Here is a 27,683-nt window from a genome sequence, read left to right on the forward strand (position 1 = left end):
TGGCTAAAACAAATCTGGACATAAATTGATGAAGTGTGAGTGGGGGAAGAGGGTATATCCAACAGTGTGGATAAAGCTAGCAGAGCACAAAGCTTAGACCCAGAGGAATTCTGACCTGAAGAGGTCTCTTCTCAAAGGGGGGCAGGGGCTGACTTTAAGATACACACACATTTCTATTTAATGTTGCACAAGCTAACTGTACACGAGGAAAGGAAACCAGTATACACATCATCTGAAAACCTACACACTAGTAAGTTTAATATGAAAAGGATCTTATGACAAATGACTTTTTTAATTATCCCCAAGTGTTATATTGGGCTGGGGAAAAAAACCTCTAAGACCCCTACAGCCTCTAACAAAGGGTCAGTCTGGCCAACCCCACACTCAGCCAGTCTTGATGAAAAGTAATTATGGACATGTGTGCCTTACAGAAAAGACACCCAATAGTAATTGTGTGTTTTATTCTGGAGAACAAATCAGCAATTAGTGAAACTACAGAATCCCATTTTCACCAATTTTTTCTTACTGGCTACTTTTAATTATGCTCCAAAAGGCATCGGAATTTTAGCCTCGCGCACAAACAAGTTGGCTGATTTCAAATTGGGCGTCCCTGCTGATTTTCTCCATTTTGAACTGGCTGTTCATGGAATCCTATAAAATTACTTTGTAGGAGGAGGTCTGCATTCTTGGGGAATGGCCACTAAACGCTGAATAACAAATAGTATGAACATACAAATTTGGTTTTTTAAGTTATTAAAAATTGTGAATCAGGGGCACCTGGGTGGCTCAGTCATTAAGCGTCTGCTTTCGGCTCTGGTCTCGATCCTGGGATCGAGCCCCACATGGGGCTCCCTGCTCCATGGGAACGTGCTTCTCCCTCTCCCTCTGCTGCTCCCCCTGCTTGTGTTCTCCTGCTCTCTCTCAAATACCTAAATTTTTTTTTAAAAATTATGAATCAAAGTTGCTTTCGTTTATTGTACCTTTAAAAAAAAAATCTATCTATGCCTTCAGGTTTTTTCTATTACATAAAGTTTTATGTGGGAGCATTTTTTTTTTCCTCCTCCAAAAGAATAAAGACAATTCTTTCTGGCGTGGGGGTCTACTTTCCTCCCTCTCTCTGTTTCCTCCAAGCGTCCGAACAATTTCCCCTACTTGATACAAGCTACAGTTCTAAGCTTTCAAAAGCAATCTCCTAGACACGAACCTATAAAGATAAAATTCGCCCAGGTTTAAAAACTTTGCATCTGCTGAGGTTTCGGAAAGCTGTTTCTGGAAGTGTTTTGTTTCCTTCCCCCCTCTTCCCCGTTTAGGATTAAGGTAACCATGACAACCAGGGCTGGCTCTTATCCAGCAGAGAATGGCTTCTCTCAAAGGCCTTGGTCCCTTTTTCTTACCTTTAACACCTCTTAGAATATGATTCAAAGTCCTGTAACCCACTAACCTTCAACAACGCTAATCTTAGGGCATTAGAATCCCATAGATTTCCTCATGGCCCTTTGCTACTTTTTGATCAGGTGGGTGGATACAACTGACGCTGCAGGCCTGGGGAGCCTACAGGCACTGGGCTTAGATGCTGCAGAAACAGAAATCAATACAAGTATTTCCAACAAGAAACCAGCTAAACCCAAATATTACGCGATGCACCATGTTAGAGAGAAAGAGAACTCTCCGGTGTCTCTTCCTCCAAGAACACTAATCCTACTGAGGGTTTCGCCCTTATAGCTTCATTTAACCTTCATTGCTTCCTTACTCTCAGGATGGCCACAAAGAAAGTTCCGGCTTCAATATACGAATGGAGGGCCGGGGAAGCACGACTCAGTCCGTAGGACGCAGGAGTCAATGAGAGGAGTGGAGAGGATATCATTTATATCCCAAGATCAGTGTAAAAATTAAAACGATGATTGCAAAGTGGTGAGCAAAGGCTCTGGTACAGAGGAAGAAGTTCTCCATCACTGCTGCTCCTGCTGTGAAGGGAAGACGCTCATTTTGAGCATGGCCGGTGCGGGAATGAGCGGACACCGAGGCGGAGGCATGCCTCTGCAACGTCAGGGCACAGGAAACCTGGCTACCCCATCAGCGTGCCACGGGAGGACACCTCCTGACGCAGAGGCCACCCCGGGGCCCCACTGGGGGTGATTCAGCACAGCACTTCTGGGTTTCATGCCCCCCAATCATCCTAACTAGATGCAAGTGCTGATTCTTGGGGAATGGGGCGAGGCCCCAAGGCCGCCATTTTTCCAATAGGCTCCCAGAGCGGTGGCTGCTGGGACAAAGATTGTGCTTTGAGTAGCAAGGTGCTCGTCACAGGGGTCAGTTGCTACTTTTTTATTAAAAAAAAAAAAAATTTATTTATTTGAGAGAGAGTGTGCATGCATGAGCAGGAGGACTGACAGAGGGAGAGGGAGAAGCAGGCTTCCCGCTGAGCAGGGGGCCCGACGGGGGTGCTCTCTCAGGACCATGACCTGAGCTGAGGGCAGATGTTTCACCGACTGAGCCCCCCAGTGTCCCTAATCAGTTGCTACTGAATGACACGTGGGTCCTCCACAGGCAGGACTAGCTGGCTGGCTTTGTGGTCTCTCCGACTTCTGTTCAAGGCAAACATCAAGCTAGAAGCTTAACCGTAGGGGGAAAAAAGTGGTGCCAAACTTATGTTTATGGGCTGAGCTATGTCCCTCAAAAAGATATGTTGAAGTCCTAACTCCCAGTACCTGTGAATGTGACCTTATTTGAGATGGAGTCAGGTTAAGATGAGCTCATTCGCATTGGGCCTAAACCAGTATGACTGGTTCCTTCTAAGAAGATGGTGTGAAGACAGACATACTGGGAGAAGGCCCCGTGAGGATAGAGGCAGAGACTGGAGTGATGGGAGTATTAGCCAGGGAACGCCAAGGATGAACATCCCCCCTAACTGGAAGGCGGAAGCAGCAAAGAAGGATTCTACCCATTCTTGGAGGGAGCATGGCTCTGAAGACACCTAGATTTGGAACTTGTGGGCTCCAGAACTGAGAGAGATTAAATTTGTTGTGTGCAGCACCCCACCCCCAACTTTGGGATTCTTTGTCACAGCAGCTCTAGCAAACTCATACCCATCCCTCTGCTGCATGGGGGCAGAGACAACACAGTTATGCCCAGAACAGTCCCTTTCGGAGAAATGAGATTATAAGAAAATAATACGCCAATAAGCAGATTTAGAATAACAAAAACTCTGGCGGAATTTCTCTAACTCGATCATCACATACACTCAGCAAGTAGTAGACTAATTATAGAAGGTAATTAATCTTTCCTGCTGTTAAAATATATTCCCTTTTTTACAGCTGTTACTTTAGATGTGAACGGTGTTCTAGAATGGAAATCCTTTTTAAGAAATATTATCTCTTTTGAGAGCCTTCCACCTGTGAGGTCAGAGGGGCGTGAAACGGGTTCAAGTGCACACAACTCACACACATTCCTAAGACCCCAGTGGCCTACCCGGGGCTACCCCTCTGTGCACGGTCAGGAGCTTCTGATGAAGCAGAAGTTCAAGGAGTACAATTTGAGAAATTCCACAGGAACCCATCTAACTGTCCGTAAATGCGTGTTTTTCTTAGAAAATTTAGCACAAGGCCACTGCCAGACAGAGCTTAATATAAAAGATGAAAAAAATGTCAGTCTGTGGCTAAATATGGCCAACTCAATACACACATCTCCACTACACCCAGAAACCCCACTTAAAAAAGAACAGTAGAGAATGGAAAAAGGAAAAAGAGGAATAAATACATTAAAAAAAGAAAAAAAAATGAGAGAAGTGACAGCAGGTGAGAGAGGTTCCCCAAATTCTAGAGAAGGATAGACAACAACACTGAAACCTAATCACAGAGCAGAGGAGAGAGAGTCAGCAGTCGGCAAACAGCCACATTACACAGAACCAGCCCCCCTCCCAAAGGTCAGAAATGGGAGATGCCAGCCACTTCTGATAACGCAGACTACAGGAAAACACTTGTTAAAACACTGTAATTTGTATCCCCATATAGCCAGGAGTTTATACCTAAAACAAACAAACAAACAAAAAAACCTAGAGGGTTATAATAAGAAATATTTGTATAGCAATTAAGAGCTCTTAACAATATAAGATGAGAAAAACAGCAGCACAGAAATACTTTCACTGGAAGAGATTAAAGATGCAGGTGAAAACTCCTAGAAATAAAACATCCTGACCAAGAGATGGCACTGAGTTTATGGCTTCAGCTCAAGAGTCCCAATGTCTAAGCAATGAGACTTCTATCCAGATCCAAGAGCAGAGGATATGGCACAAGCACAATGCAAGGAAATTCTCCAGAATGAAAGAGTCCAACCTTCCAGGTTGCAAAGGAACAGAGAGTATCCCACAGAACGAACGAACACAATCCATTTCAAGGCAAATATCTGGGTCATTCTGGAACCAAAGAAGAAAAAGAAGATTCTTACTGGAGGGAAGCAAAGGCTGGTGAATCATAATCAGCGCTTGGGACTTCCTGACAGCACACGAGAAGCCAGAACAGAGTCCCTACCATTCTCCCCTCCAGGACAGCAATAATAATGGCTGGTGGCTTGTTATGCATCAATAAAGACACTGGAGGCCAGATACAATGACCCTGGAGATGGAGAGACCCCTTCAGTCTCAGCTGCGTAGCTGCATCTCAGCAAAGCTACCTGCCCTGGGGGACTCCAGGCTGGAGGTTCCAGACGGGCCAAGATCACATCATGGGCTGTGGAGCTGGGATTCACACCCAGTTCGGAGACTCTGCTCCTAATCGTTGTGCCCCAGAGTCTCTCCATTTTCCCCCTTGTCCCTTTCAAGACTTATATACTTGTTGGGGCGCCTGGGTGACTCAGTGGGTTAAGCCTCTGCCTTCGGCTCAGGTCATGATCTCAGGGTCCTGGGATCGAGCCCCGCATCGGGCTCTCTGCTTGGCAGGGAGCCTGCTTCCCCCCCTCTCTCTCTCTGCCTCTCTGCCTACTTGTGATCTCTCTCTCTCTGTCAAATAAATAAAATCTTAAAAAAAAAAAAAAAAAAAGAAGACCTATATAGTTGCAATTTTGAGGACTCTCAATTGTCCCGGAGAAAACTTGCCGATAAAACCAAGGAAAGAGGCTGATGCTTTCCCAGAGCTCTAACTAGAGGCACCAAAGTGGGCTAGTAGGCCACATGATAGGACACAGCTAGGATGACCATAGTAAGACACAGCCCCAGCATGCTAGGCTGAGTGGCACGTGAGCCAACCGTGATTTTCCACTGCAGAGGCCGGGCTCCTTGGGCAACACAGAAATGAGACAAATGAAATGTGGGAGAGGATTCTCATGCTGTTTCTCCACCTCTTGGGTGACGGAGAGAGGCAGCACAGTGTCATCATCAGGAATACAAACCCGGGGGGCCCCCAGGTGGCTCAGTTGCTTAAGCCTCTGGCTCTTGTTTCAGCCCAGGTCATGATCTCAGGGTGGTGAGAGAGAGCCCCTCGCGGGATGCTCTGCCTCTCCCTCTGTGCCCACCCCCACCCCACTTGCTCTCTAAGGTAAAAAAAGAAATTAAAAAAAAAATTTTAAGAATACAAACTCTGAAGACACCTGCCTTCTTGCAAATCCCGTATCTCCGTTCCATGGCAGCGTGACCTTGGGCAAGTTACTCTGTGGGCCTCCCTTACGTCTTCTGTAGAATGGGTGTAATCTCCAAACCACTTCATAGGGTTTGTGGGGAGGAATATGTGAATTACCATACCTCAAGCTCTTAGGACGGTACCAGGACTCAGTAAACTCTACCGGGTGATAAGTATGATGTGGGGGGTTGGGGGGGGGGAGAAAAGGACTCAAAAGCCCAACAGGAAAGTGGCGGCGGCCTCATCAGCAGACACTGGGATCACCATCGCTGTGAGATACCAACCAGAGCAAGGACAGGAACTACAACTTTAAACACGGAAGCCTGGGAGCGGGGACAAGGCTTTCATTCTGGGAGAATGTAGCTAAACGTTTAGGCCTGCCCATCTAGGCGTCCACAAACGCGGTGATTCTTCCTCCCGCCGTGGCTCCAAGCGTGGCCACACTGTCTGCGAAGACACTGCCTTCCTTGTTCCCCGCCGCACTGAGCCCCAGTGATCCGAACACTCATTAAACACACTTCAGATTGGATATCAGAGCCCCGACTCCAGGCCAAGAAGAGAATGGGTGCTTTCAGCTCCTCGGCTGTAATTTGGCTACATTATAACCACAGCGTCGTTAGTACAGAAGTCACTCCCCTTCTGGGGCTCCGAGACTTCACGTGCGCATGCGCGGCAGAGGCTGTCCACGGCCTTCCCAGCGAATGCTTAAGGCAATGAGCAAAACAAGAAAAGTATGTATGGAGATATTCGGCCATTCCTAGAGCTGGGTTTCTCTGCTCTGGACCCTGAGCAATTCATTGTCCTTTGATCACTTTCGGAAGGTGATGAAGAAAAAATTCTAAAATGTATCGAAATAAGACAATCTTGACGTTTAAAAAAATATCCCTTAGTCAGGGAATAACATATCACACAAATAATGAATCAGGCAAGTAAAACCTAGATCACGAAAGCTCCAGGAAAAAGCATTAGATCCTTCCCAACAAAAGAAAAATGCTTTCTCTCCCCTTGGGCTCAGTGATCTAATTAAGCCTCAAAACTTAATTCAGTGCACGGAGCCTGAACTTTCTGAAAATATACCTGATATCGTGCACTTAGCCTCCAAAATTATTATTCCAAAGTAAGATGGAAAGTAAATATTTTATTGAATTTAGCTTAATATTCTAACAGAAGGGTAAAAAGTCTGTAAAACGAAACCCTGAACTAACATGAGTTTCCCAGTTCTCATCTCTCTCCCCCTGCAGGCAGATTACTTCTACTAAGTTTTTTAAACACAACTTTTCCCCTCAAACCAATCTCCAAGGTTCTTGGACAACTTGCAGGAACATTAAATGAACAAAAAATTATTTTAAATGTTTACAGACGCTTTCAACAGAAAACATTTTTAGTGCTTTTCAGTTAGTAGGAGAACAGGAACATTTTCTCATCCTGAAAAAGGACTCTTAAATTACTTTTTATGCATTAAAAATAGGTCAACCGAGGTGCGAAAAGCACAGCTTTCAAGTCAATTTAAGAATTCGCAGCTCCCGCATCCCCAGAAAACCTCCCAAATAAATACTATTTACTTTTCATTCTTTAAGTACTTTTCAGGTTTACTATCCTTTTAAGCACATAAGCAACTGGGATCCAAGTGGGCCTGAGCTCCAGGTATGCATGTCTGCAAGGAGGTCAGAGTCTTAACCTGAGTTAGTACAGCTGACCCTTGAATAACTTGGTTTTGAACTTCATGAGACTACTTACATGCAGATTTTTTCAATAAATATGGTACCATACTATAAGTGTGTTTTCTTAGTATGTTCACTGTGGATGACCCACCCTTCACTGCCACCAACTTGCTAGAGTAAGACAAAGTCTAAGCACACAAACTCTAGGCTTAGGAAAAAGCTCATAATTAAGTATATAGAAAAAGTATAGACAGCAAATCCAAAAATATGAATGGTCCACTAGAAAGGCTGAAAGAGTGTGAATTAAACAGTTTTCCTTTAAGTTATCAGGCAACAAGCTCCTTGCTAATAAACCAATGCTGGCAGACAAGCTCATTCTGCATGGTTTACATCAGATTCTTTAAGTTCTTACAAACCTAGTAAAAAGAAATGATGATCAAGTCAGGAGCTATTTCTAGCAGCTAATTCCAGGATAGCAACGATTTTGAGGTGCACCTGGAAACTTAAAACCATCCACACCCTCTAACCTGTACATATCTAGAATCTCGCATGTCAGAAGTGTTTGGAAAAGTATCCTCCAACCATTCTGATTCATGCACACACTCACAGTCCTCCATGACACTCAGGACTTGGAAACCACATAGCTTACGTTCTATGACAGTCTTCTCAAATTCACCTGTTGCAATACCTTGATGAAATTTTTTTCAGCTTCCTTGCATTTCTTTGCTGCATCTGGCCTCTGTACTTCTGATTACCATTTGAGTTACTACATAAACAGTTCCCAAATAGTTTCTCAGGTCGGTTCTATCAGAAAGAGCCATCTTCCACTAAATCATCTGTGTCATTCCTCCTCAAAACTCGGAGTCAGGGTCTTTGCAATGGAAAACAAGGCTCCAGGGGACCTGCTCCTCCCCTGTCCCCCGTCGGAAGCCACATCCAAGTGTTCTCCTCCTGCTCACTCCAGTCTAGCCACACAGGACTGTCTGCAGTTGTCAGCCTATCAAGTATATACCTACCTCAGGGCCTTTGCACTGGTTGTTCCCTCTGCCTCCAAAACCTTCTCCTTAAAAATGTACATGAATAATTCCCTTGCCTCTTTCAAATCTCTGCACCAATGTCATTTCTCAACAGGGCTCACCCAAACCACCCTCCTTAACTGTAATTTGCCCCCATGCCTCCTTAACTTCTTTTTCTGCTTCTCATTTTTCACTTTATCACTCTCTAGCATCTGAAACAGTATTTCTTTATAACGTTTCTTATACATGGCTGTCCTGCTCCATTAGCACACAGACTCCACGAGCACACGGATGTCTGTCTGTTTTGTTCATTAGATCAGCATGATCTGTAGCAGGTGTCCATGCTGAGCAGATACGTGAATGAAATCCTCTTAAGATCACTTCTCGCGGAGAGACCACAATGGCACGATCTTTTAACAAAAATAACCGTGTGCTGGGGTCTAGACTCTAAAGCCCCTTTGAGATATATTTTTTATTTCAAGACATTGCTGCTCAAAGTATACAGCGAAAGTATAGAGAACCAACATCTTTCAAACGCTGTAAAGGAAAACCACTCCAGAAAGGCTACTAGGAGGGAAAACACGAAAAGGGGAATAATGAAGGATGGTTTTCTTTCAACAAGGAAGTATGTCAGGCTGGGCCACCGTGCACAACAGCGCTAGTCACGTGACCATTACAGACGGCCAGAAACACCTACAAGAAGACCAGAGAGACCGCATGGAAACCATCACTCACCAATACTAACTGGTCATGTGGCCCTTCTGTCTCATCCCTCACCTGGCTTCGATGAGGAACGAGGTACCAGAAATAAAAGGAGGGGTTCTGTTTTTTCAGATCTTGTTTGGAGACCATACCGTCCTTGGGCTATTATTACTGACGCAGCACTCCAGAATATTCAGACCTTCTGTGCCCTTTTGAACTGGCTCCCTGGTTTACTCTTTTTTTTTTTTAAGATTTTATTTTTTTATTTATTTGACAGGCAGAGATCACAAGTAGGCAGAGAGGCAGGCAGAGAGAGAGAGAGGGAAGCAGGCTCCCTGCTGAGCAGAGAGCCCGATGCGGGGCTCGATCCCAAGACCCTGAGATCATGACCTGAGCCGAAGGCAGAGGCTTTAACCCACTGAGCCACCCAGGCGCCCCTCCCTGGTTTACTCTTACGTGAGTATTTCAAAATCAGGTAAAGACGATACCTTGGATAGCCCACTCTGCTGTCCATTCATATGGATTTTCAGTTTGGGGCTGCCTTCAAGCCCTATACAAAACCCTATTTTCAAGCAGACCAGCCCAGCAACCAGCCCGTTTACGGTTACTTCATTTTTGTGTAGTGTGACCACTGCTCAAAGTGAGCGGCAGGAGAACGGAAGGCAAATCTAAGACGGACACTGAAAAGCATGGGTGTAGAACACATTTTTGAAATAAAATCCTGCCCGGGAACACGGGCAGCCCGCAGCACTCCCATACCAGCGCTGAGAGCCAGGCCACACCTGAAGACAAGCAGAAGTTTCTGAAAAAGCGGAAGCACACAATAAAACCGCCTTTAACGACGACCCTCTATGACGTCACAGCACTTAAAATGTTCGTCGAAAACAGCGCGCCCCGCTTGATCCAGAGTTTGGGTTAATCTGTCCAGTGTGGGGGCGTGACATGCACACTCTGTCCCAGTTTATAAACAATTACATCAGCGCTAAAAACAAATGCAGTAAGTACATGCTTGAAACAGAGTCTGTCACCTGTTGAAAATGAAGTAGAACTTGACAGAAGAGAGTTTATGGGTTTCCCTAGAAGTTGGAGAGTCAGACTCAATTCTGGAGGAGAGACACGGTTAATAAAGTTTAGATCGGCCCTTCACGGTCTCATTTCTTCACCCTGCACGACGCTTTGATGCTTTGAACAGCGCTGCCATCAGGCCGAAAGAAAAGCTCATCAGAGCCCCACACGCTAAGGGTATAACGCCAGCACTGTTTTACAAAGCCAAAACTACAAATCGTTCTATCCTCCTAATGGCACGATTAACCCAAATTGCCCTGAAGCGAGGAGAGAAGACTGGGAAATGAACAGGCTCCTAAAAGAAAGGCGGGAACAGATTCGTAGCAACGGGAAGTAGAATGGTGGTTGGGGTGGGGTGGGGTGGGAGTGGGGACGGGGCGGTGAGGGTGGGGAGACGGCGGTGGGGTTATTTAACAGAGTTATTTAACAGAGGTTCACATCTGCAAAAAAAAAAAGTCCCAGAGCTCTGTTTTACAGCAATGTGAATCCACTTACCACCACTGAATTGCGGACTGAAAAATGGGGGAGATGCTAAGTTTTATGTGTTTTTAACCACCACTGAACACAAAAGCAAGCAAGGAGAACTCAAACTCTAGGTCTGAGCCTGCGCATGAGAATCCTTCCCTGATGACACCACAGGCCAAGCCGGTTTATTCATCCCACGGAACAAAGCCGGACAGACTGGCCACACACACACACACACACACACACACACGGCTGTTCTTTTGCACGGGCGTCACTGATGACAAAGTCGGCGGGAGCCATTTGTGACTTTATGTTTGATTTTCATTCATTTTTCCAAGCACTCACCTACCGATGGCTGGCCCAGTGGAAAAATTTCAAAAGCATTTATTTTACCCTTAGCAGCTCCTTTTTTAACTCTGTGTGCCTGCGAGCCAGGCAGGCGAACCTATGAAGCTCTGTTTTCTCTGCTGAAATGCCCCGGAGCTGTTTCAGGGCATCAGGAAAACAGCCCAGCTTTCAGAGGCTCGTGGTTTCAGGGGTTTTCTTTGTTGTTGGTTTGTTTTTGTTTTTGTTTTTTAACATGAGCCATAACCCTAACCCAACAGCTGCATCTTGCCAACTCCACCAGATTTCTTTCTGTAGGACAGTTCTACCAAGACCACACTGGAAAAGCTGCAAATCTTAAGATAAACATCCTTGCGAAATCTTCTAAGTAGGTGGTTCCAGAAGGGGCCTCTTGGGTTTATCATTGCCTTTTGACACACATGTGTAACTCTGAACTAAGGACCTGATAGGGAGTTCACAGGTGCAAAATGGATTAGCAAGATAGGCAGGACCGAGCGTTTTCCCTGCATGTCAGTCCGTAACCCTCCGCCCAAAAGGCAGCGGCAGATCGCCAACGAAGAAGCTGGAAGGATGCTGGTAAGACTGCTTACTTTCCCAAGGACCAGCCCAGCCTAAATGCAATCGCAAGCCGAGGAGGCAGGAGCGAGCTTCTAGTTTTAGGGACAAGGCACAGAGACCCAAGTACCAGGAATAGCACTTCAGAGAACGCCAGTAACCAAGGTCCACAGTTTTATTAACCAGATTGATAGGAAGCTGAGCGTAAAGATGGATCCACTGACGATGTCAACTGATTAGATATATATTCCCAGAAGCACTGATTTTCAGTACTCATGGGAAGACAGTTGTTGAAAAGGAGAAAAGAAATCGTTTCTCCCATTTCGGCATCACACATATAAACTCAGTACCGCTGGTGCAACAGACTAAGCGTTTGTGTCTTCCCAAAAGCCACATGCTGCAACCTAATCCTCAAGGTGACAATGGTGTTTGGAGGTGGGGCCTTTGGGAGGCGATGAAGTCATGGTTGGAGCTCTCATAAATGGGATAAGTGCCCTTGTAAGAGAGATTCCCGGGAGCTGTCTTGTCCCTCCTGCTCTGGGCGACATGGCAGGAAGACGGCCATCTTTGATTCAGCACTGGGCTCTCACCAGACTTTCTGTGAACTCACCAGCCTCCAGAACTGTGAGAAAGAAGTTTCTGTCATTCAAAAGCCACCCATATACGGTATTCTGTTATAGCAGCTCCAACTGACTAACACTTCTGGTGACTATGCTAAAGCAAATTTTATATTAGACAGAAGAAAAATGGGAGGGGAACTTTGTTCCCGTTATCTGGAAACCAACCATCCCGGAAGAGTACATGTGCCAATGTCCTCCTGCAGAGGCTAACGGCTGCTGTCGGGAGGGGTGCGGGAAGAGAAGGGACGCCCAGATTCAGCAGACAGGAGAAAGAGGAAGCAGCAAAGAAAACTGAACGTGAGAAAAAGTTAATTCCATCTAGTCCTTCACTTCCTGTGGCTAGCACAAGGAGAGCAAATCTGGGACCACTCAGTCAACAAGCTCACTGCGCATGCAATGAGCTCCAAGGTCAAGAATGAACAGGGCTGTGGCTGATCGTAAAGAGTAGGGAGAGTTGCTGTCTTGCTTTGGTCCATGGAAACAGGACCGGGCTCAGGCCCAAAAGGCTTAAGGATCCGCAGAAAGCTAAAAGAAAGGAGAGTTTTAGCTTTGAGAGGGAATGGACATTCTAAAACAAAGATATTCCACAGCATAACTGTTTGTCTTGGAAAGAAATGAGCTGCCACCTTCAATAGGGTATAACTATAAATGGGGTAATTGAGAGGATGCTGGCTTTGGGGAAAAGGTGGCTCTTCCCGCCTCGTGGTGCTATCTTCTCCCCACATCCCATGCGTTAATGCTTCTCCGCCTAGTTTATGCTTTACCTGGTAGTTCTTTTCTTACTTCTTGGGTAGGCCCACGGTTAGATCCTTTTCAAAAAAAAATCAACAGTTCTACAACACAAGGCAGGATGTTCTGTATCTAGAGATGCCTTCTGGTGCCATCAAACACTAAGATACTGTGATCCAGTGGGGAAATGGAAAACCCCTTGAAACAACACAGCACAAGTAACTTAGAAGGAATAAAACAGACTTATACATTGGTGATGACGTGCCTGCATGTGTAGATTTCCAAGTACACGCCTACAAATGATATGCACAATTTATAGGCAGCCCACCGATCTGTATCTTGCATAAAGATTTATCTTGCATAAAGGTGTATCTGGTTTCCTACCACCACGGTGATGAGCTGTCCATCCAGGGAGAACACGGTGCTGAGTCTTCACCCAGCTTCTAGGACCCGGATCTTTCCACACCTTCTTCCACAATCTCCCGTCCCCCAAATAAAGCAACGGTATATATATAAATGATATATATATAAATGATACCTGGAGAAGTTTACCACTTTATGAAAAAAAGAAAAAGAAAGAAAGAAAGAGAAAATTCTACAACAGGTTAAGTTCATTTAAATTCTCCAAGGATAGAACTGAAAACACATAGAAGAGACCTCTGCATAAAAAGCCTGAAGATGAGTGGACTTCGTCACAAAGGGAATAAAGGATGAGGAGGTCCACAGTTTGGGATTCGCCATTAACTGGATCCAATTCTGGCCCAGAGGGAAAGGAAAGCAAACTATCAAATGAATTGTTTTTAGGAAAAGAATAAATGTCTTCTCTCTTTCCCAAGTGCAGAATAATGTCGCATGATTAATCACAGTCATTTTCACCAACACCGAAAACTCGCTCGCAGTTTCTAGTTTGATGAACTCAAGGCACCGCACGCCACGTGGAGCGCTTCGGGGGCTCACAAAGGCCATTACCGCATCTAACGGGATAGGCTGCCATCCTGTGTTGCATGTTACGCTGAACCCAAGCCACGGGCCCTGCATCCAATACGATGCTACCGGCTTCCTAATAAGTGGTCTGGAAAACTACTGGGAACCGCTAAGCTGAACATATGTATGGGTTCGGCAATTCCGGAAACTCACCCGAAGACGTGGGACAACCCCAAGTTAGAAACCATCCAAATGCCCGTTATCAGTAGAATGAATCAATTCCAGCCAAGGGAACGCAGACGCTGTTGCCACAGTAACACCATAGATGAAGGTCGCAAACCTAATGCTGAGTCAAAGAACTCACAAGGAAGGGTATGGATTGGATTCCACCGATCGTGAACTCATTTGTTACAGTCCCTGAAGGTATGAACAATCAGGACAGTAGCTATCCTCGCAGAGAAGGAAGAGCTGGCGGGAGGTATTGGGGGGGGTCACCTTTGGGGGCTGAGAATCTTCTCTTACGTGATGTGGTAGATGGACAAAAGAGTGTCTTCACTTATTCATTCACAGTCATTGTGATTTGGGCATGTTTCTGTAGGAGACTTATACTCTAAAAATGTTTTTTAAATCTTAGTGTCATAACATGATAGAAGGCATTGACTTTCCCGACTGACCTAACTCTGTGCTCCCGAAATCCGACGAACATCCAGGTGTGGGATGACTGGGTGCTCCTCCAGCCAGGTTTCGACAGGAATGTGAATGGTTTCGACAGCACTCTGCCCCCACAAACTGCCTGCGCGAGGCACATTTTCTGGAAGCCCACAGGCCTGCTGTCTCTGCCTGCACGATCCCCTGACGGAGACAGCTTTGCCCTGCTGCCCCCCCTTCCTTCCCTCCAGTGCTGGGTCTGACGCCGAGGAAGAAAACCTAAGCAGTTAAGTAGGTCTCTGCCAGGATCATGCCTAGGCGGGGGCCGGAGGGGACCAGGGGGTGAGAAAGAGGCAGGGAGAGAGCTGCTCAACCAGTGCCATGTGACAGAAAACCCAGCTCCTGGGAAGAGGTGCTCTGGAAAGAACCAGCCTCCAGGACTGACCTTCTAAAAGAATAAGCTTCTTGGCAAGCAAAAATAATAAAATTCATGCACTTCAAGGATTTCCAGGACAAAAAGAAACCCCAGAACACGAGGAGGCTTCAAGGCGATAGTTCATTATGCCGCAATAATTTCCAACTGTGTAGCGAGCAGGCATTCATTTCTTATTTTCACACAACTTCCCCGCACGTTATGGAGCCATCACGCTGCGAAATCTTCATCATTTTCCAGTGGTTCACAACAAAGGGTCCCGAATTGCTTTCACCGGTATCTAACTTCATATTTTCTATCCAATTGGGCTAAGAAACTTCAATTATCTTGGTAAGGTCTCAAAAAAAAAAAAGAAGTGTCAGGCATCGCCAACACACAGAGCCCTACCGTGTCCTCCCTGAGGGTGAGGAAGGCCGCCGAGAGTCCTGGGGGGGGCCCGAAGGTCAGCAACACTTCACCAGATGGCAAAAAGCAGAAACATGGCGCCCTGAGGCCCCTCAGGATAGGACTTGAGCTCCTCGGGGCCTGATGCTTTTGGGGGGGGGTCTTCACTCGCCCAAAGGGCAGAAGGAAAGGACTTTGGGAAGGGTGGGTTATGAAGGTACAGGCTGTGGTAGGTGCTCAGAAACACACACCAGGTTTGGCCAACAAATTGTTGACCACAGAAAACAGACCTGTGAGGGCTTCACATTTTTTTCTGATGATGGTAAAATCCTTTTTTTCCCCCTCTTCTTTTGAAGACATTAAAAAAAGAGCTCTCTGTACAGGCAACATATCAAAAAGTAGACTCTTTCCAGAAAATGTCAAGCCATTCCATCAGGCTACTCAGACTTAATAAGCAAATCATGAATTTCAGCTTAGGAATCATCTGTAGACAGTTATAAAGAAATGTGAAAACGCTGAACACCAAGGTTACCCACTACAAAATAAATCTTTATAAGGAGCCTCAAGGACTGTAGTCTCCTTGTCCCTATTGCCAAAACACACAAGCTGGTTTAGATGTGGCAAGATTTCCTCATGAACATGGGGTTTCCTTCATGAAAGACTGGTGATAGAGTATGGGAGCGACTTGGTTTTTTCTTTTCTTTCCAAGCCACAAATTAAAACAAAGAAAAACAAGAGCCACCTGGAGTTGGGAAACCCTCTTCAAAACCGGCACTACACAGAAATTCAAATTTATAAATAAAATAAGATGAAGGGTGGTTTTTAACCCTGAAATTATGGATATCCTTAAAAGCAAATTTTTCTACTATGTTGACTTTATTAATCAAGTCACACAACTGATTTATGTACGACTCATTAGACATAGCGGAGTTGTGATGTAGCTCAGAATGTGTATTAGTTATAGAAACAAAGATGACTAAATTCTATTCTGGCTGTTGAGTATTTAATTGCTCTAAAGTTTACTCCCTTAAAGGACAGGGAAAAAAGAAAAAGAAAACAAAACTGTTGACAGTCAATCAGAATCCAAAATTGCAGGGCTGTGCAAATATTCTTTAAAACATTCTAGAAAAAGGGGGGCTTTTTTGTTCCCTTGGAAGACTGAATAAACTTAACTGCAAATAGAAAGAATTTAGGGTTTTTTGTTCTAAACAGCAAAATAAACTAGTCTTAATTTTTTTTTTTTATTTAAAGACCTGGTTTTCCAGTTTCCTTGAGAAGTAAAAAATGAATAGCCAAAGATGTGCCAATCAGAAAAACCTTCAAAAATGGCCTTCAAAGTAGAGCAATCGAGAAAGAACAGATAAACATGTAAATCAAAACAAGTAAATAATATTTTCATGGCTTAGGAAGAGGCTGGAAAATATTTAATAGGTATAAATTCAATATACTTATTGTTGATATAATAATAATGGAAATCTCAAATTCAAGAGGGAAAGAAAAAGTCTGTCTTTAATAACCACATCTTCAAAGCCAGAAGCAGACTCAGCAAGATAAAGAAAAACTCATTATGAACCAGTATATTTCTCATTATGAAGACTCTTTGGATCACATATTAAATAAAATCTAGCAGCCTTTCTCATTCCACTACCTGGGCTTACAGGCTTAGACCTACTGATGAGAATTGCAATAATAAAACCTAAAACCTTTTATGATACAGGTAGATGGCAATTGCTCCCAAATCCCAACCCCAAATCAACCCCTTCTCAAGGTGCTAAAGGAATATACTGACCATCTTGTTGACTGTAAGCAACACATGCTTTCTTTCACCACAGATCACCACAAATCAAATAAATCCACCCATTTCTGGCACGCAGTTCTGTGCGTTGCTCACATTCACGTGTGTTACGTCTGATGTGCACGCGTGTTTTCAGTGGGTTGGGGATGGCGGCCTCTTGTGCAAGATGGCCACCATGATAAATAAAATTTTAAAATTGTCCATTCTAGAGTACTAGAAATTTCTCAGCTGGGCTAGGATGCTTGGGTAATTCCCTCCATCGGTGCCGTCTTCCACGTTCCTCAAGAGTCTTCCTTCTGTTCCCAACAAGGAGCAACCCAGAGACACCCTGGTCTTGGTCACACAGCCTTCAGAGAGAACCACATTTGGACAAGGAACATAGACAACTAAGAGGGAAGGTAGCACAGTCAGCCTCATGGCTGGTGCCAAGCAGGGCGGAGAGCCATCCAAATCCCAGGGTTCAAGGGGCATGAGGGCTGGGTCAGAGGCAGACTGGCATTCATTCTGGGAGTCACTACGTGTCACCCAAGATTCTGCAGTATTTTTCCTCAAGCCTATCTCAGGTGTTGTTGACCATCTGCTACACCCTTGGCCAGGCACTCCCCACACGTTATCTCACTCCCCCTTACAGAAACCCCACCGGGAAGGACTGCGGAGGAAACTGAGGGCAGGGAAAGTCACCCCGGGTCGCACAGCTACTAAGGGTAGATCTCTAGGGAAGTCTGTGTGTGTCCGACTCCAGAGCGTTGGCTGGGTGGGTGGAGAAGTCTCATTCCCTCTGGGAAAGAATGACATCAAGCATTCCTCTCGCCCATAAGACTTCCAAAGAGTAATACTTAAACAAGCCATGGTTTTAATAACCAAGAAGTGAAAATCTGAAGGTTATCTGAGGCAAAGAAAGTTCCTTAACTGATTTCTTCAGAGGGCCAACGATTACTCACAGCCAATTTTTCTAGTCTTCTATCTACACCTCCCGCACGAACATACCTCTTTCCCACCAAAGGATCATGATATCATCCCCTGGAATTTCCCTCCGAGTATTGCTGCTTTAGCCACACACCTCGAAGAGAGCCCGACCATCATCTAAAGAGCACGACCATGAAAACCTTGCGTGACTCAGGTGATGACCTTCATCGTTGCCCTCAAGCTGCTTCCCGTTCTCAGAACGTTTTTTCAGACCCAACCATTTCTTAGTGTAAGTTTAACACACAACTTAGGTTAAGGCTCTGATGGGAGCTCAGATTTGCTTTCATCATCTGCACTCGTGGGTCTGAAGATGTTAAGCCCTGGGGCCAAGGGCTGACATGAGTTTGCACCTTGAGGACCCTGTAGGAAGAAACAGGATCTTGAACTTCAAGACACGGAAAGGAAGCCAATAGGTATGAAAAAGGAGGAGGACGAGGGGGTGGGGAAGGAGGAGGAAGAGGAAGGGGGGAAGGAGTGGGGAGAATGAGGGGGAGGTGGAGGAGGAACTGGAAGGATGAGGGGGAGGAGGGGGAGGATCTTCTATTTCTGGAGGTCAGTGGTGACAGGAGGGTTTGTGGGAAGCAGACCCACGGCCACGTACGCTCGTTCACACATCCCAGCTTTAAACAACGTGAAAGGAGCCAGGGAGAGGTCATCCTCCTCTCCCATAATTCAAAGGGATCCAAGTCCTCAGGCTGCAGACACTGAGAGGCACCTGTGACCGGGGGCGGGGGGGGGGCGGCGATGGTCCTTGCAACACCCCCATTGGAGGTGCCTCTCAGGGAGTCAGTGCCAGGTCCCGCGTTGCATTTAGGCTCCCAGGGCTTGTACAGGGGACGCCGAGGAGAGAGAGGACAAACCGTCAGCGTTCCCAAGAGCATCAGTGCTGTCGATAAAGGACTTGGACTCGGTTCTGACAGCTCCGAGGAACCCGCCGAGGTGCTGGCTTTTCAGCGAAGGGGCCAGAAGCACGGGGTCTGCTTTAAGTCTGATGCATCGGCCATTCCAACTGCAACACAGCCCGAGGTGTCACAGGGACCCCAGGAGAGCGTGCTGAATCTGCTTGTCTGTGTCCCACCCCAGACACTGCCTCAGTATCCCCAGAGGTGCCGGGCGGACAAGGAGGGAAAGGAGAAGAGAATCTGTCTTCTCCTTTACAGGTCACTCTAACCGTCGACATAAGATTCCAAATACTCAGGCTCGCATGGCTTAGGACAGGCACAGGTGTTGTCCCAAGTGGTGACTGGCGAGCTGAGCAGAAATATCATCAAACATCTGGCTGCGAGCAGCACACGTCCAGATTGTTGAGGGGCGGGGCGGGGTGGCCCAGAGGGACTCCTAAGCACACCTGCGCCTATCAGAGAGCCTCTTTAGGAATCTGGAACCGCAACGGGGAGTCCCCTTGTGACAGGGCTGGGGACCCCAGGCTCACGTCTGAGAACGGGACTTCGGCGAGGTCTGGAGAAGGAGGGAACGTAGGTGCGCAGGTGGAGGGAAATCAGGCAGACCCAGGCGGGAAGGAGTGTGACCACCTGCTTCCCTGCCTGGGGCAGGTCCGGGCAAGGTCACAGTCAGTCCTCCGCTGCATTGGCACCCTGGTATCTGAGAATCCAGTTCCGTTTTCTGTTTACATCATCTTAATAGGGTCCTTTTGTGTATAACCTAAGCCATCCAAGAGTAGCTCAGAAATAAACTTAACTGTTTTTCCCAAAATGTTTCAAGAAAAGGAGGGTTTTTTGGTTTTGTTTTTAATTTTTAGTAAATACAGGTAACCAGATATCAAAAATAAAGACCAGGCTTGGATTTATATTAAAAATATTCTAGCCTAGGGGCTCCTGCGTGGCTCAGTCGTTAAGTATCTGCTTTTGGCTCAGGTCATGATCTCGGGGTCCTGGGACTAAGTCCCACATTGGGCTCCCTGCTCAGGGAGAAGCTTGCGTCTCCCTCTCCCACTGCCCCTCCTTCTGTTCCCTCTCTTGATCTCTCTCTGTCAAGTAAATAATTATTAAAAAAATATTCTAGCCTCTTTTTGCCCTTGAGTGCATGATGGTAAGTAAAATGAGGCAGTAAAATACAAATACTACATAATATCACTTACACATGCAACCTCTTTAAAAAGTCAGACTCCAGGACGCCTGAGTGGCTCAGCTGGTTAAGTGGCTGCCTTTGGCTCAGGTCATGATCCCAGCATCCTAAGATCAAGTCCCGCATCGGGCTCCTTGCTCAGCAGGGAGCCTGCTTCTCTCTCTGCCTCTGGCTGCCCCTCTGCCAGCTTGTGCTCTCTCTGACAATAAATAAAATCTTTCAAATTAAATTAAATTAAAATAAAAAGTCAGACTCCTAGAAACAGAGGAGGAGGCGGTTTTCAGGAGCTGGGGGGTGGGGGGTGGTGGTGGACACAGAGGGGTCGGTAAAAGGGAATAAGTTTTCAGTTAGAAGATGAATGAGGTCCGAGGATCTCATGTATATCACAGTGACTACAGTTCACACTGCACTGTGTAAAACTGAAATTTGCTAAGGGAGTAGAAATTAAATATTCTTATATACAGAGATAAATATGTGAGGCAATTAATGTATTAACTACATGGGGGGAGAGGACTGTTTCATAAGGTACCCATACACCAAATCACCACGATGGAGACTTTGAAAATCCTACAACCTTATATGCCAATTATACCCCAATGAAGCTAGAATTTTAAAAATATCCTAAAACTGTGGATTATAACAAGTTAGTTGAGAAAAATAAATAATTTGATCCTGCCAAACTGTATATAAGAGGTTTAAAAAAAATTTCTTTTTAAAGATTTTGTTTTTTTATTTATTTGACAGAGAGAGACACAGCGAGAGAGGGAACACAAGCAGGGAGAGTGGGAGAGAGAGAAGCAGGCTCCCTGCAGAGCTGGGAGCCCAACAGAGGGCTCGATCCCAGGACCCTGGGATCATGACCTGAGCTGAAGGCAGAGGCTTAACCCACTGAGCCACCCAGGCGCCTCAAGAGGTTTTTCTTTTTTTTTTTTTAATTAATTGCTCTACTGTGGGTTGATATATAAATTAATGGGGGAAAAGTAGAGAAGTGATGACTATAAACACTTCTGATTTTCCAGAACAGACTGTATTTCTGTCTCCCACATATTTTACTAATCAGTTAAAAACTGAACTCCAAGGGGTGTGATATGCATATTTTATGTCTTGCACAACTGCTTAAATGAAACACACATTCCAGAGACAAAAGCCAAAGGTGGAAGGCAAGCGAAGTCCCCAGTCACTTGCCACCTGGGGTGGGAGAGGACGGGGAGCTCTAAAGGAGCTGGCAGACTTCCAACATCTTTAAACCATCCAGTGAACAGAAACGCAACAATCACCTTTACAGCTGAAAGGGGCCTTCGAATTTAAGGGAGGGGAATTCTGTCTCAAGAACAAATCTGCATTTCCAAGTACAAGCCTGGAGCGGATGCTTCTGGTTCTAAGCAATGACGCAGACCATTCAACGAGGCTTTGCCTTTAAGTCTCTCTTGCTTTCTGGTAGCAGATTTCCTTTAGCTCAGCTTTGGCCACAATTAAGAGCCCACCTTCCCGGAGGCGATGGCGGCAGGAGGGAGTGGGAAGCAGAAGCAGACAGAAGCTTCCCTGCACTGGGAGAGGCTGTGGGGCTCCCGCCTGCTGAGAAGCAAGCGGCTGGCCGGTTTCTGCACGTCCCCACACAGCTCCGGCTGCAGGGGCCATCCCATCGCAGGCGTTTTGGGAAGCAGCCTTACAGGTCTTCCTCCCCAGGTTTACTGATCCAGCAAAAACATGCAACACACAGGATAACAACAACACTTCTATTTGCTTCCCACCTGGCTGCTTTGGGGCTGGAGCAGATCCTTGACAATGAACCTCCCGATCCTACATGCTCCAATGTCGGTCACATCTGTGGCCACCCAAATGCCACCTGAGGGGACAAGACCCACGTCACCTCCATCTCCCAATAATGCAATCGTTGGGGAAAATCACCAGCATGCTTCAAATGTGGACCTCGGGAATCAGCCGATTTATTACTGAAATCTTAGCTGGGTTGACGGATGGCTTGGACACTGAAAGAGTCCCTAAAAGGGGCTTGCATGGGGAAAGCAGCAAGCAGGAGGCACATCTGGCTTGGGAGGCCCCCAAAAAGCAAGAGAAGGGCCACTGGGCAAATGTGGGGGTGCTCCCAGCTGGCCGCATCCTCCAAGGTGATGACCTCGCACGCCAGCGTGTGTGTGTGTGCGCGCGCGCGCACGCGTGCACGCGTGTGCTCCAGAGTCCTGTGTCAAGAGGGACGCATAGCCCCAGAAGTTTTGGGGGGCCGGGTACAGCTGTTGGAGGGCAGGCTCTGCTACGAGGGAGCTGTGTGACCTTGGACAAGTTCTTCAACCCCTCTGTACCTTTAGGTCTCAAGAGTACAACTGGGGATGATTAGACCCCAATAGAGCAGGACCTGTGGGAAGATTAAACGGGCTCAGAGCAAAGGGCTATGGTTAGGTGTTATTGCTCATAACGGCGGTGTTTTGTCTGTTCTTTTAGAAAGTCCCACTGCTTCAGGAGCAGCGGGACAGCCAGAGGCCAGGTAGAAGAGGGAGTGGGAGTGTAGGAGAGCTGGTCCAGCCAAGGGGGAAGGCCTTCCTCCTAGGCAGGAATCCAAAGTTCCAGAATGAAACCACGGCAAAGCCTTGTCCTGCAAACTAAATGTCCCCCCAAAAAGATCCAGGGGTGGCTTCGAGGCCCCCAGACACAGAAATACCAAGCTCGCCCACAGAGCACTGCAGAGTCCCTTGGCTGAGACCACATGGATGGAGCAAAGAAGATTCTGATTCTCTTGAGTTGCTCCAAGAGCAGTCGAGACGGCAGTTGGGGGCTGCATGTGGTCCACATGCCTAGCTGGGCTCTGGGTCCCAAGCAGGTGATGTGGGGGCCGCGGTCTCTGCCCCAGAGTCCCTTTGCCACAGTTCATCTACACAGACGGGACCTTTCTTCTTGCCACAATTTATCTATGCACACGGGACCTTTCTTCTAATTCTCACATCTGGGGTGCCAGACAGCCTCGCCTTCCCGAAGCAGGAATGGACACAAATACACAGTGAGGGAACAGACTGTGGTCACACACATTGACCCAAAGGGGAATTCAATCACAGCTGGAGAGTCCGTGTCATCCCATGGAAATGGTCTCCTGTCACAGCTCCCCCACGCATCCCAGGCCCATTGCATAAGACGGCATTTATTTTTATCATTGGAAAGGGCTGGCTGTGCGTCTGATCTGTAGGAGGGAGAGGCCTGAATTTGCTGAGCATCTGAAACGGTTTAAGATTATTAATGACAATTAGATGCTGCAAAATCTAAAGTCCTAAGAGTGGTTTTATCTGAGGATAATCACTATGACTCAGACTTAAACCGAAGTCAGCCTGACGTTTCTTCCTCCCTGACAGCTCGTCGGCTGAATAGGAATTCAGAAAACCATCAGTGCATTCATTCTGCTAATCGTAGTGACACAGACATGAAGGATAACGTTTCTATCCTTGCTTCTCTGCCACATCATGAGATGAAGGAAGGAAAAGAGAGCACGAGCACTTGACTCTGCATCAATCCTACTAACAGAACAGAATGTATTTGCTGCAAACATCTCATTGTTAATTTCAGTCTATTGTTATTGGCAACCGTCCGAAGCAGTCCACGGGGGCGCGTGGACGAGCCCTGTCTGTGGCTCTGTCCTCGGGGCCGGCTCTCCACATCCCTTCCTGTCACCCTGGTCTTCTTCCAGAGTTCCCGCTCCGACTCAGGAAACCATCTGCTACCTCCAATCAGAGTCCCCAGGGAAACAAAGTTTCTCTTGACAACCCACAGCACAATATGAAAGCTGGTCTGCTCTCTCGTCCCTAATCTGATCACGTTCCTTCCAGAGGTGACCTGCCTGGCCCAGAAAATGCCAACCTCTATTTGAGATTTCATTAGTAAACCCTGCTGTCACATCAAACACACAGGATTCCAAGCACAGACTCCCCCCCACCCCATTTTGTTTGAGCTGTCTGGAAATTATAAAACAACAATAGTTTGGAGAGCACAGTATCATTCAGCCAGCACTGTCCCTTACACTATTTGATTCATAAGTTAATGTGAATAGGAAAAAAAAAAAAAATCCTGGCATTTATTGAGCACCTACTGAATGCTGCAAATTCCAGTAGGTACATAATAGATATTTCCATGTTTAATCCTAACAGGACCCTGAAAGGTGGGAATTAATTTGGGAAATTTTTAATAGGAGGTCATGTCAGAAGCATTAGAAGAAGTTATTTACTTGGAAATGTGTTCAAACATTAAATAAAGTAACACATTTGGTGCCCGGCAGAGCACCAGGTAGATAGCGGGCTCTTGGGAAAACATCCATCCTTCTTCCTTGGCGAGGAGAACAGGACTTACTCAAGTGCCTCCAAACCACGCACCGAAGGCGAGAGCTGGGGCTCAGCTCATGTCCACCCGCACCTACTTGGCCCGACCTGGCCCCATGCACCATGTCCTTCTCACCAACACAGGATCTTATACCCAGGTTAGTCCATGGTACACACAGCGCAGGGTGGCTTGGGGAGACTTGGTAACTTGCCCAAGGTCTCGGGGCCAAGAGATGAAGGATTAGCCAGGATGTGACCTTCTTCCATCCTGAGCAATCCTACACCCAGTCTTTGTCTAGACTATGTTTACCTACACGATACTTATTCCCAAGTGTGCTCTTCTCTACAAGTGAAATATAACAGGACCTTTGATGGGGCGGGGGCGGGGGCAGGGGCGGCAAAGTCTGCGCAGAGAGAAGACACAGGAATCTGTTCCATGCTTGTCCCCCCAACACAGCCCCACAGCCCCCCCACTTCTAGTGCTTCCCAGCCTGCAGATGCATCACTCTGATCTCTGCTCTGTGTCTCCTCCCTGAGTCTCTCCTTTTATCTGGACACTGGTCATACTGGATATCAAGGACCCACCACCATCCTACGCAGCTCTCATTCAAACCATCATCTTAATTCATCTGCAAAGTTCCCTCTTCCAAAAAGAGTCACATTCACAGGTACCAAAAGGGCAAGGACCACAACACACCTTCTGGTTGGGTGCACAATTCAACCCCTAACACCTTGTCTTCCGGAGAAGCCATGGAAAATCCTGCCCAGTCCTCCTCCCCGCGCCCTTTATCCAAATTATGGCTCATGATGAAGTCAGGGACAACGGTGTAAATATGTCAAGGGAGCTGGCGACCCCGGCTGAGAAGGAAGGCAGCCCTGTGTGGTCAAACTGGAGTTCACACGAGAATGAAGGTCAAGAGCACTCGGCTCTGTTCTGTGTCAAAACCTACTCTTGCTCTTACACAAGAGATGCCTGTTTTGTTTTTTAAATTTTTTTCTTATAAATAATGTCCCCATCTTCTAAAGCCTACTTGGAAACACACACGCTCACATACAGCCCGGCTGCAGCTGGGTATACTAATTATTCCAGCATTATGTTAACCTCTTGTCAAATGGAGAGCGGCATTCCAAAATTTCTTCACGCATCATCAAAATTAGAACGAAAATGCTACAGGAAATCTTCTTTTCTCTATCTCCAATGTTGATAATCTGGAGAGCAAATGTGAGACCTGCCAGTATAGCAAAGATTATCTTAAAAACAGGGCTTAAGGAGCACCTGGGTGGCTCAGTGGGTTAAGTGCCCACCTCTTAATTACAGCTCAGGTCAAGATCTCAGGGTCAGGGGACGGAGCCCTGCATCAGGCTCTGCACTCAGGGGGGGGATCTGCTTTAGATTCTCCCTCTCCCTCTGCCCCCCATCCCCACATAAGCTCTCTCTCTCTCTCTCTCTCAAAAAAATAAATAAATCTTAGGAAAAAGAACAAAAAACAGTGCTTCATTTGCAAGCAAGGCAAAGCCATAATTAGGGTAGGCCGGTCCCGTTCAACAAAGTTCATTTTTTAAAGTACAAGTTTTCTCTGGTTGAGAGGTACATTCAAAGGCTCTTTAAAAGTTCTCTAGAAAGAGAAGATTTTAAAAGCAGAACAAGGGTCACCCACCAAAACACAGAGAGTGCACTTAAAAAGCCACTTCACCAACACAACACCTGATTCGCTGTCAGGTTTCCTCGCTCTCAGTTGGCAGGAAAGGTTAAGAGAGCCTGTCGGGTAACTTAACAGAGGCTACCAGTTTCAAAAGCTGAAATTCATTACCTGAGCAGGAAGCAAAAAGGGTAAGCGCCAGGGTTTTGGATCTGCTGGTCCTTTGGCCATCCCGTTCCTTCCGGAAAACACCGGGATGAAACCCACCAGCTACTCCCGAGCGGTAACCTTGACTCAGCATCGACCTCCTTGGGCTTCAGTTTCCGGTCTGTAAAGTGAGGACGACACAGCCTCCCTTGCAGGTTGGTCGTAAAGGTTAAAACTAGCACACACGATAGGTGCTCAGCAGCTCAATGAAGGGTGGTGGTGGTGCTGATCTGCGTTAATACTTCTGCTCTTCCCCTAATGGTCATTGATATTAGGTGGGGAAGGGGGCGGGCACATCGGCCGCCATGCTCCCAGAAGTGAGCCCTCCCATCACAAATGGAAAACCCCTTTCCCGCTCCGAGAACCCTGACGATTTCTGGGAGAACCATCCCTGGCCCATTTGTGTCTCCCTCTCAGGTCACTGGGGAAAAGGGGACCCACGTCCCTTTGCCAAGGGGGCAGACCAAGAAGCAGTATAAACTGAGATTCTTCTCGAAAGGGAAATTTGAAACAAAATCTCAATGAACAGTTAGAGCGTCCTTAAAAGTTTCTGTTGGGAACAAATCTACACTGTGACTGTCTCACCAACTCTAGCTAAGCGGCTTGGTCTCACTCATCACACGTTCCCTGTGGGTCAGGTTCCTTCCCAGCATCTGAAATTTGCAAAGTTCGCCTCCTGATAACTGATCTCCACCCCACCTCCACAGGTCAGATTAGAACTTCCAGGATACAGAACCCTACGCATTAGTAAGTTTCTAAATGGCATCAAGAATAGCTTCAAAGTCATCAACGTAATGTGCTCTAACATACACACAGCTGTACATGGGGAGGACAGTGCCGCTTCATCTTGAATGCCAAATTACCGATATTCACATTTATTCTAGTCTACAGCTATAACCCTTAGAAGGCAGAAGGGTATTTTTTTTAAGCTGCGGCGTTCAGGAAACGCCATTCACTGGGCCATCCCTGGGGGTGGGGGGGGGCACAGAGGTGACCTGCCCCTTTCGGAGTAAACCCACATTCCAGATTTCCGTCATCAATCTAGCTGATGTGGAAATCAGGGCTGCTGTGGTCTCAACAGAGGAAACCTGGGAACTGGGGTGGGGTGGGAGGTAGGGTTAGCAAGCTACATTCAGGAGATAACACGCTCTATTTCTGTCCTCCAGCATAATGATCTTAAATTAAAGGCTACTGTGGAAAAATATTTAATCTATTAAGTGAAACAACAAAAAAGGCAGATTATATGGAGTGTATATAAAGAATGGTTCCATGTGCATAAAAACCATACGTAAATGGATATAAATCCCGGAAGAGATCTGAAAGATGGTAATATACCAAGGTTTAAGGAGACTGTTTCTCAAGACTAGAATTATGGGTGATGAGTAGGTTTTCTCCTTGTTTGCTGACTTTATTCTGTAATTATGGGTGCAGTAAATAGGAATGACTTCATTAGAAGAGAAAAACAATACAAGTTTTCATCCACTGTTTGGATTCAAGTTTGCCTGTTCTAGATATGGGGCT

General features: G+C 46.4%; 1 protein-coding gene across 3 annotated transcripts in view; it reads right to left on the bottom strand.

The window, feature by feature from the left end:
• The window catches only part of FARP1 (FERM, ARH/RhoGEF and pleckstrin domain protein 1), a 267,734-nt gene that overhangs the window by 97,570 nt on the left and 142,481 nt on the right, over window positions 1-27,683 (bottom strand). The window lies entirely within an intron of this gene.

Source organism: Martes martes (genome assembly GCF_963455335.1).
Source record: "Martes martes genome assembly, chromosome: 3".
Taxonomy (NCBI): Eukaryota; Metazoa; Chordata; class Mammalia; order Carnivora; family Mustelidae; genus Martes; species Martes martes.